Source organism: Aplysia californica, unplaced genomic scaffold (assembly GCF_000002075.1).
Source record: "Aplysia californica isolate F4 #8 unplaced genomic scaffold, AplCal3.0 scaffold00172, whole genome shotgun sequence".
Taxonomy (NCBI): Eukaryota; Metazoa; Mollusca; class Gastropoda; order Aplysiida; family Aplysiidae; genus Aplysia; species Aplysia californica.
The window spans coordinates 659,034-669,441 of NW_004797442.1; the positions used below are offsets into that span (position 1 = coordinate 659,034).

A 10,408-nucleotide genomic window follows, 5' to 3' on the forward strand; every position below is an offset into this window, starting at 1 on the left:
TTACAACTCGCCTGAGAAACTACCCACACGCGCTATGAAGAACCAAAATTGTTGGTCGTTCTACTTCTGAAGAAAAAATAGTAATAGCATGGGTAAAATAGTGAATCGTACTGACAAGGTTTAATAAAACTGTCTTACTTTCAAATGACATCTCCACACTTTATTCTCTAGTAAATTTTCGTACGTCTTTCTAAACATAGAAAGAAATCCCCAAAAGTTAATCAAAAAAGAGACTCTCATATTGAATTATCAAGATGTTTGAGTATTCTAAGTTAATATGAGTGGGGGTTGGACTAGTGATTTTTGAAGAAACTCTCAAGCCAACCTCACTACATTCAAATATATTCCTTAATTTTGAAGCTTTAAAGGTTGCTTTCGGGTGTGTCTCATAGAAAATGTAACAGTACGACCTTTGCAAAGTAGTACTCCGTACTGACAACCATTCCAGTGGTGGAATAGATTATATCTTTTAATAAAGAAAATCGAAGAGGTAATTGAAAGTATTGCACCTTTTTCGTGAGAATTTGTTAAAACTCTGCTCTTATAAAATGTTATAAACTTTATGTTCTCGATGTAGAGGCTTCTGAAACGTTTAGCAATGCGTCATCACTTTTTGTCATTCCATGACCTTTTCAACAATGTATGGATTTCCTCGATCCCCAATCTCAAAGTAGAGCAATACTAGACAACTTATTTTAACTTTTTAAGGAATCGTGATAACAACATTAATTTTGCAAAATTATTTTTATCCTCGAAAAAAGTAGGAGTACTTGAAAGTAAGAAGTTGACAACACGAAAAGCAGATTTTGATTAAATAATTATTAGAGGAAAAACTATTCTCAATTGAAGACAGTGTATAACTTGAGAGAAACCGTGGAAATGACGCTGTCTAAATGGAGTCAGGGGTGGGGGAGTTGAGAGACTGTTTCGGGGAAGATATCTTGTCGTCTCCATTGCCCAGCCCTTCAAAAGGTAGATTAAAAAGAACTGGAATTTGTTGCCGTAGCCGTACATCGAGATAAAGAGCTGAAAGAGTAGGGGGTGAGAACACAAGAAGAGACCAGGAAGGGGGAGTAGTGGGGAAAAATAAAACAAGGTAGAGAAATTGACATTTACTCAGTTACTGTAACAGCTGGCATAGCGCTGACACTTTCACCTTTCAATAAAGAATCACAGGCGTAGGCATGCTGCATGTAGACATATGGGACTCGCAACCGGAAGGTTATGGGTTCGAGCCCCATTCGGGGCCAAACGTTGTGTCCTTGAGAAATGGGCTTTACACGAATTCTCCTCACTTCGACAAGGAGGGAATGGATGCCTGGCTACAGACGGTGAAAGATGTATGCTGCAAGGTAGGCCGGGAATGTTTCTAGGTGCTCTGGGGTCTGCTTGTATAATGACAGTTATTAGAGCGCAAAGGGCATGCGGTAAAACATGGATAAACGCTATGTAAATGCATTTACTACTACTACTACTACTACTACTACTACTACTACTACTACTACTACTACTACTACTACTACTACTACTACTACTACTACTACTACTACTACTACTACTACTACTACTACTACTACTACTACTACTACTGCTGCTGCTACTACTACTACTACTACTGCTGCTACTACTGTTATTATTATCTTTTTAAAAATGTATTATTATTATTATTATTATTATTATTATTATTATTCTTGTTACTATTAGTATTGTTATTATTGTTATATTGTTATTATCATTGTTACACACACACGTATTACATTTTACATTTCTTTCACGTGTGTTTTGAGAATCAGAAGAATTAAACTTTTTTGCAAAATTAGATGGCATGGGTATTTGTTGCTGCATTTTATATGCATTCTCAGATTATCTACGAAACCAGAACTTCAGATGTTCCGATACAACGAAGTCAAATAGAGGGAGATATGGGGGTGGGGGGGTAGAAATCTGAAAACTGCCAAAACATCCCAATTTCAGTGATGCCAGGTTAGTGTTTCGTACCAGGGTCAAAGTAGTCACTGTGAAATCAGCCGATCTAAAGAAGTGGCCCTGCAAATTCTGCTCGATCAAAAACCTCATAGGATCAAGGAATACCTCATAGGCTTAACCATTCTTCCAAAAGACTTTCTAGTATACTAAATACATGATGAAAGACGAATAGTGAGGAGTTACTGCCCACAAAGAAAGTCGCAAGTTCTTACAACTGAAAAAGAACAAGACAATAACGTTGAAAGCTCGCTTTCGGCGAGAATAGAATGTGAGAATCCCAGGGGAGAAGGCAGGGTGGGGTAGAGAGGGAGAGATAGACAAAAAGAGGCAAAGAGCCTGGGGGAGAGGGACAAATAGAAGGACAAGGAGGTGGGGGGCATTGACAGACACACAAAGAGTGACAGGCAAACAAAGAGAGAGAGGGGGGAAAACATACGCGTGAGAGAGAGAGAGAGAGAGAGAGAGAGAGAGAGAGGGGGGGGAGTGAGAGAGAGAGATGAAGATAAAGAGAGAAAGAGAGAGAGAGAGATAGAAAGAAAGAGGGGGGGGGGTGTCGATTGAGTAAAAGGGGAAAAAATACCATTCTTCGATTTGTTGACTGACGTCATGTTAAATTGTCGTCGAGATAACCGTTCACAGGCCTGGGCATTACGTTATAACTACCCCCCAACCCCTTTTCCAACCTCCACCCGCCCCCTCAAAAAAACCTTTCAAGCCTCCGCCCCCTAACCCCAACGCCTTTTTCGCTGGTTGTGGGTACTGTCTGAGCCGTTGTGTATGATGATATCATGTAAAGGTTACCTCTGTGTAAAGACCCTTTTTTTGCTCACACATCTTGTCCGAGACAGCCAGGGAACTTCAGATTCTTTTTCGGCTCTATGCTAATCCTGCTCAATTGTATTGAGCGCAAGCTATAACGCCGTTGCTCTTTTTTTCATGAAAATGCAAAAAACGAAGATTGGTGGGCCTGGTACTGAAATAGAAGAAGAGAACTCGAATCAGAAAGCACAAACTCCCGAACGGACCTCCCTGTGCGTCAAAGGAGCGTGGAGTTGGAAGAATATGTTTCATTAAATGTTAATACTTCTTTCTCTGAAGTGTTATCTGCGATCCTATGATGCTGTCTTCTGGAAAGTGTGTGGTCGCGGGTGGGGGGGGGGGGGGGGGGGGGGGTCACAAAACAAGTCGACAATCGATTATTGGTTTGCCTGATTCTTTAAACAATGTCGAACTCAGAATGCGGTTTTCTTTGCTCTCCGTTTAATTTTTAATTCCATAGCTTTCCTTTTCTCGGGCTGTGGATTCAAAATGTATTACGGTTGTACTAAATAAATAGTGAGGTTATGTTCTTTCTCATTTATTGCTGTTCCCCCACTTTTCATTGATACTATATTTCTAGTCCAGTGGGCGCAGGTTTTCGGGTGTCCATTTATACTTAGCTTTGGAACTTGCCACGATATACCATTTTTCCACTTATTTATCTCTCCTGGGATACCTAATCTTATCTCCTCTTCTTTCTCACCCGTTCCCCTCTCTCTCTCTCTCTCTCTCTCTCTCTCTCTCTCTCTCTCTCTCTCTCTCCCTCTCTCTCTCTCTCTTTCTCTCTCTCTCTCTCTCTCGCTCGCTCTCTCTTTCTCTCTCTCTCTCGCTCTCGCTCTCTCTTTCTCTCTCTCTTTCTCTCTCTCTCTTTCTCGCTCTCTCTCTGTCTCTCTCTCTCGCTCTCTCTCTCGCTCTCGCTCTCTCTCTCTCTCTCTCTTTCTCTCTCTCTCTCTCTCTCTCTCTCTCTCTCTCTCTGTGTCTGTCTCTCTCTGTCCGTCTCTTTCTTTCTTAATTTCTTTAATTGTTCACATTTGCTTGTTTCTTCGGCTGTCTGTCTGTTTATTTAGGAAAAGACATTTTAGCAGCTGTTTGGGGCGGTAGGTTTTGTTTTGTTTTTTAGAGGGGTTTAGGGGGGGAGGGTTGTTGTGGGTTGTTGGTTTTTTGTTTGGGGGGGGGCGAGTTTTTTGTCTGTTTTTCTATTTGTTCATTTGTTTGTTTGTTTGTTTGTTTGTTTGTTTGTTTGTTTGCATTGGAGGCGAATGGAGAGTGTAAAAAATAGGTGAACAGTCCATGCGCAGAGATAGATCAAGAATGTTCTGCAATTCAGTAATAATTAACAGAATATTTTCAAACACATTGCTGAAATTAATTTCTTAGTGCACATATTATAATAATAATAGTAGTATAGCATTTGCATAGCGCATACCCCCGCTCGAAAGCAAGCTCTATGTGCATATCATATCAAGTTTTTGCAGTGCCACATCCATCTTTAGAAATAGTTTCAACTAGTGGAGGCGAAACAGGAGGTCCTTGAAGGGACACCTCGAAGAAGGGAACAGCATAGCAAGACGGAGGCGAAAACTGCTGACTCTGCTCGTTTGTAAATCCCAGGCCTTAGCGTGTTGATCAAAATAGTCGAGTGACCACTGCTGCAATAGCCAAAATATCTGTATATGTTTACATTATTATTATAAAGAATTTCAGTATAGTACTTGTTGGCATTCTGTTATCTCTTTAAATATTTTTTGTGGCGGGATGTTTTAGGGTTGTTGTTGTTTTTTAAACATAGTTTGGGGACTGACTCTTTATCTCAATTTTGGGAGGTTCTATGCGAGTCAGAAAGGTTCTTAATCTCCATTTATCGAGAATCAGACTCAGGAAACCGAAATTATCCGGAATTCGCCTCCTTCAAGCTCAAAACATCCTGTGAGAAATTATTCAGTAGCTTAAGTGATTTTTGGACGAGCCTTTTCAATGTTTGGGGAAGTAAACCAAGGCCTATCCATAACGTACGTTTGATTTAAACGTCTTTTGTTTCTTTTTCCGGTTTGTTTCTTTTTTTCTATTTCTCAATTATGGTACCAGAGAAAGATTTTATTTGGGCCATAACATCTTACGTAAGTTGTTACAAACGTTCAGTTCTTGTTACACTGCTAGGTTAGTTTTGCTGTTCCGCTCCAACGTACTATGCAGCGTCTGTCATGATACATACGATGCCCATTTTGTTGATACAGTAATCTGTTCCATGTCCAACACGTACCTCATTTATACGTAAGTACGATACTGTACAATTATTATTATATATATATATATATCTTTGTGTGTGTTTGTGTGTGTTTGTGTGTGTGTGTGTGTGTGTGTGTGTGTGTGTGTGTGTGTGTGTGTGTGTGTGTGTGTGTGTGTGTGTGTGTGTGTGTGTGTGTGTGTCGGCTGGCTGCGTCAATCCAGTCTTTCAGGTCCAACCCTGGCTGAGAAGGATACGAAACCCCAGCAGACATGTTGAGATCTTCGATACAAAACTCCTCATATGAAAATCAAACTCACGTCCTCTGCGTGCAACGGTGAAGTGTCTAACCACTGTACCACAGATGCCGGCAAGAAAGATATTGGTCAACAGGTGTCTGTCGTGTGGCGGTTGGGCGCTTCGCCATCGCACGCATAAGACGTGAGTTTGATTCTCATGTGGGGAGGGGGGAGGGTTTCTTTTTTTTTTTTCAAAATCCGGTAAATCTTTCTGATGGAATGTCATGTCCTTCTCAGCCTCGTATGGCAATGACAGATAGGATAAAAGCAGCCTGCCTCTTAAAGTATCTATTTTGTGTCGATGGGGCGCACAAGATATACATTGTTTTTTATGATCAGCACCTACAAAGTTGCAATAAAGAGAGAGCAAACCAAAGGTGTTTATGAGTATAATTTTGCCGAGTCCGTAAAAGATGTAAGTTCGATTGCGGCACGGGGAAGATATTTTATCTTTCAACTATGTAGGCTCTGTCTTCCGGTTGGGTTGTACAGTGACTCACAGTCGGGGATGACCTTAGCAGACAGAGTGAAAGCGGGAAACTCATTGGCCCAATGGGGATATAAAACACTTCCAATCATACGTAAAATCAATCGTAAGCAAGCTACGGAACAAAAACTGGGAGGTGGGAAGAAAGAAATCAAAAGCAAGACCTTAGTTACGATAGAAGAACCTGGCTTTGGGGGAATGGGGAAGAAGGAGGGGACAAGCGGGATAGGGCAAGTGGTTAGACAGATAATTGTCTGTAAGAGGGATGGAGTGAATGGCTGAACCTTACTGGATTTTGAGATAAAATGTGATTCATGATCCTAATTGACGCCTGCGCCTATAATATATAGGTTTTCTACTTGTTCATCCGTTGTTTTGACAAAAGGACTCCGTCGAACCATGAAACTGGAACAATTTTTAAGTTACCAACGTTAGCGGAAGCATGTTCATTGATATTACTTTTACAAATATAGCATCAGACTAAGCTCTTCACTAAGTTTCTGAGCGAGGCAAAGATGTTTTTATTCTGTATTCGAAAGTTTAGAAACCTTGTTGCACTAACACAATATCTTTAGACAGTACCCTAATTCGTTCCTTTCGCGGCAGGTCATGTACTAAATAAGTGGGTCAAGTTGTAAAGCACGATTCAAGTGGCAGACTTCAACATTGGTTCAGTTTTGGAATGTATTTTCGTATTACAATTATATCACAGGTAGAAAGTAATATTTTCCCATTCGTTCCTTCATCAGAAAAGAAAGAAGTATCGAAATTTTGGTTATTTTCTCTCTTTCATTTTCTAGAAATTATGCTATCCAATACCATTCCTTTAGTTATACCCCGAAAGGGTCAGGAAATACAACTAGTCTGCTATCCCACCAACTATTGGCGCACCTTTCCCGTAGATTGGAAACCTGTCTTATGCCACAAGCTCTTTGACACCAGCATTTTTTCTTCCTTTCTCTTAAATTACTTGGTCGCTCTTTGTCGATTAATTTTTTTATACGCGTTATCTTATCAGAAGTGCAATGAGCATAATATGATAATAAATAAATGCATGTATATGACCTTTTATTTGTGGTACTTCCTGCAAAAGCCTACTAATGGACACTTAATGTGCCCTTACTTTTTGTGCTCCTTCAAATATTGGCGAGTAGACGGGAATACATTAATAAATTTTCAAATTGAAAAACCAGTATAATATGTACAGCTGAAATTGTCCAAGACGGCCACTCATTGTTAAGGAGGAAAGCGGTTGTCATAGACTGGCAAACTTCTTGAACAGTGTCATTATGATAATATAAAAAGCGCAATGGGGGAATGGGAAGTGACCGTCTTGTAAGTCTAGGCCAGGATGCCATTTGAGTAAGTTCTACTGTATTAATTCAGCCAAGTCTTCACCAGAGTCACAAGGTGGGAAACCCGGTGTTTTGTCCCAAGTGGAACCTTTGAATTTCTTACATATTTTTTTTATTATTTCATTTTTATTATTAATGTGCTTTTGTCATCAGAATAGTCCAGTGTCGGCATAGTCTATCTGATATGATAACGTTGATTGTGTCAGCCAGGACTACGCGACCAACCAGATACCAAGAGGATAACAAGGGCACTGAGGCTGGGAGACGACCATTACATGGAAAGATAGTAGTAGAAGATCTTAGACAGATAGATAGATAGATAGATAGATAGATAGATAGATAGATAGATAGATAGATAGATGGATAGATAGATGGATAGATAGATGGATAGATAGATAGATAGATAGATAGATAGATAGATTTCACTTACTTTAATAAGAAATGACTCGACCTCGACGTAGGCCCAGGGTAATTATTGGAAGCGCACAGTCGTAAACGCGCTAACAGCGGCTCTCGTGGTCTAGAGGTAATGGTGTTCACCTCTCATTCAATAGGTCATGGGTTCGAATACTGACAACGACAGAAAATTTTCTTTTCTAAAAAAATGTCTCTTTTCACCTCCTGCTCTTTATTCATGTTCTGTCGTCTGCTTTCGTCCTCATTTTCTGCCCCCCCCCCCTTCCATTTACCCCCTCCTCTGGGCTTCTGGCCCTCTTTTGCTGCCTTTCTACTGCTATTCCTTGGCTCCTTCATACTGCTGTCTTTCAGCTACTCCCCTGATCTTAGGATGGCTAACATCAAACACCTTGCGTTCTCGGATAAGGGCGAAACAAATCTCGGAGGTCCTGTGTGCAAGTTGCTCACGTTAAAGATCCCTTGGTGGTCCTAAAATCGGTGACAGTAGGCTTCAGCCGCCACCCGAGCAAAATTCAAAATTGATTCCTATCAAACTAAAAATGCTTAATGTGTCCCGCGCACTCAAGGTTATCTTATGCAGTTGTGAGAGCCGTAAAACGCAGACCAGAACAAACGTGTGGACAAACATGCCGGGCAAGCAATGGTTATACCTCACAGCTAGCACGGCGGAAGTGACTGGTCTGCATTTCCCGAGGAAGTACGACATGAGAATGTTAGACTCGAAGAAACAAAGCAGAAGGAGCAGACCGCACAATAATGTCCATCAACCACCCATACGTAAAATGAACTCGGGAACAAAAAATGTTTTCCCTTTTTTCCATTGGCAATCGTCTTTTTTTTTGCGCTGTTTTATTGTTGCTTTTTAAAGTTGTGTTTTTTATATTGTTTGTTTATTTGTGAAGTTGTTGCCGGTTTTTCAGGTGCTATTGTAAATCTCATCAGGAACAGCCTCCACAAAAGCAAATGGAATTGATGGGGTTGTTGTTGTTGTTGTTATTGTTGTTGTTGTTGTTGTTATTGTTGTTGTTGTTGTTGTTGTTATTGTTGTTGTTGTTGTTGTTGTTGTTGTTGTTGCTGCTGCTGCTGCCCTTGTTGCTACGTTATTGCTGTTTTTGTTGTTGATGGTGGAGTTGAAGCTGTTGTTTGTTAGTTGTTTATTTAGGGTAGGGGTGTAATGTAAGTATGGGTTACATAGCCCAATGTTCTGTGAACATTCCTTTTCCAGTGAGTTGAAAAAAATCTCTGTCCTTTTTGTATTCCTCCTCACCACGTTCCAAGAACGTCTAGAAAAAAAAAACGTTTAAGACACAGGTTGCACGGCTCTCTTTTCACTATTTATACGTTTCTGTTTAATGTTTTAGCCCGAGGAGGACGCCATAGCTGCTATTCCATGGAGAGACCTGAAGAGTTCTTCAAGTATGTTCTCCCTCTGACGCGCTGAAAGAATTTTGTGGCATTGTGGTGAAATCGGGCGCTCGTCAAAATAATTAAATCGAAGAAACCAACGTTTTTCCCACACCCTTTGGGAATTTTTTATCGATTTTTATTTATTGATGGGTGGAGGGGGGACTAAACACCACATATATTGATTTAAATACACATTTATTTCTATGGATACTATTGAAAAATGTTGATCAAAGACACTAAAAAATGTAAATTTTCAGTTTCAAAAGACACTCAAGTTTCGAAAGTCACCAAACTTTGGCGACCATTTTCTGTCTAATTTTACCTCGGTGAAACCCTCCTACTTCAATATTACATATCTTGGCTTCTATTCAAGATAGATCGGGATTTTTATTTTCTATCATAAGGTAGACAAATAAACAAACTTTAAATTTATACCAATACCACTTATGCCCAACATTTGACAGATGCCAGACTCCACCACTTCGTAACACATTATTTTCCACGAGGCTTGACCTCGGACGTTTGGGTTTCTGAGTGAGTACCTCAAAGAAAGCAGAACGCTGATTCGTTCCCAATAACAGCTCAATTAAGAAACGGTTACGACCAAGCGATGTACCATAATATTATTAATATGCAGTTGCAAGAGATGAATCCTATTAGAAAGAAAATAAGATTTAGAAGTTTTAGAAGTTGCATCCGTAACTCAGAACTTGTAACTAGAACTGTCAAAAAGGGTATTCAGTTTCTAGCATACAGTAATAGTCCTCTAAGCGGGTAGGCGTAAGGAACAAAGCTGTTGAGTTGGTTCGAGTTAATTAATACATGTACCTTCTTCCTGGCAGAATGACACCACCCGTGTTACGCATGGAAGCGTATTCAACTTTAATTTATTGATAAATCACTTTTTTAAATATTATATTAATAACTGAACTGGTAAAATGGAGAAGCAGATTCACACAAGAGCGCTCATCATCCAAAATCAACCAAAAAGACACCTTGTCTATCTTTACTTTATTATACTGAGTGTACTACTGGGTCGAAATAGACCCACATGCATTAATAAACGGTTGTCGGAGCCCTCAGTTTCAACAATTGGCCAAGAGTGCTGATCAGAAAGTGCACATAACAGGGACCCGTTTTTCAGCACAAGATGAGTAACTATGTACGAAAACGTTTTTTGTTGTATGTGTGTGGAGGGGGGGGGGAGGCGGGGATAGAACAAAAATCATGGGTGAGGTGAGACCGGGAGAATAAGTGGAAGTTATGGGTTGGGAGAGAGGCAATGACTCTGTTAATGAAAAAGGTGGTAATATTAGTATTAGTAGAAGGCCTACTGATAATAGTATGTATCATAGTTAGTGTTATCATTATTAATTTTATTGTTATTATTATTATCATTATTATAATAATAATT

At 39.9% G+C, this 10,408-nt stretch overlaps 1 protein-coding gene across 1 annotated transcript in view; it reads right to left on the minus strand.

Moving 5' to 3' along the window:
- LOC101858266 (octopamine receptor 1-like) overlaps positions 1 to 10,408 on the minus strand; it is a 91,533-nt gene that overhangs the window by 79,207 nt on the left and 1,918 nt on the right. The gene's annotated exons all lie outside the window — the stretch shown is intronic.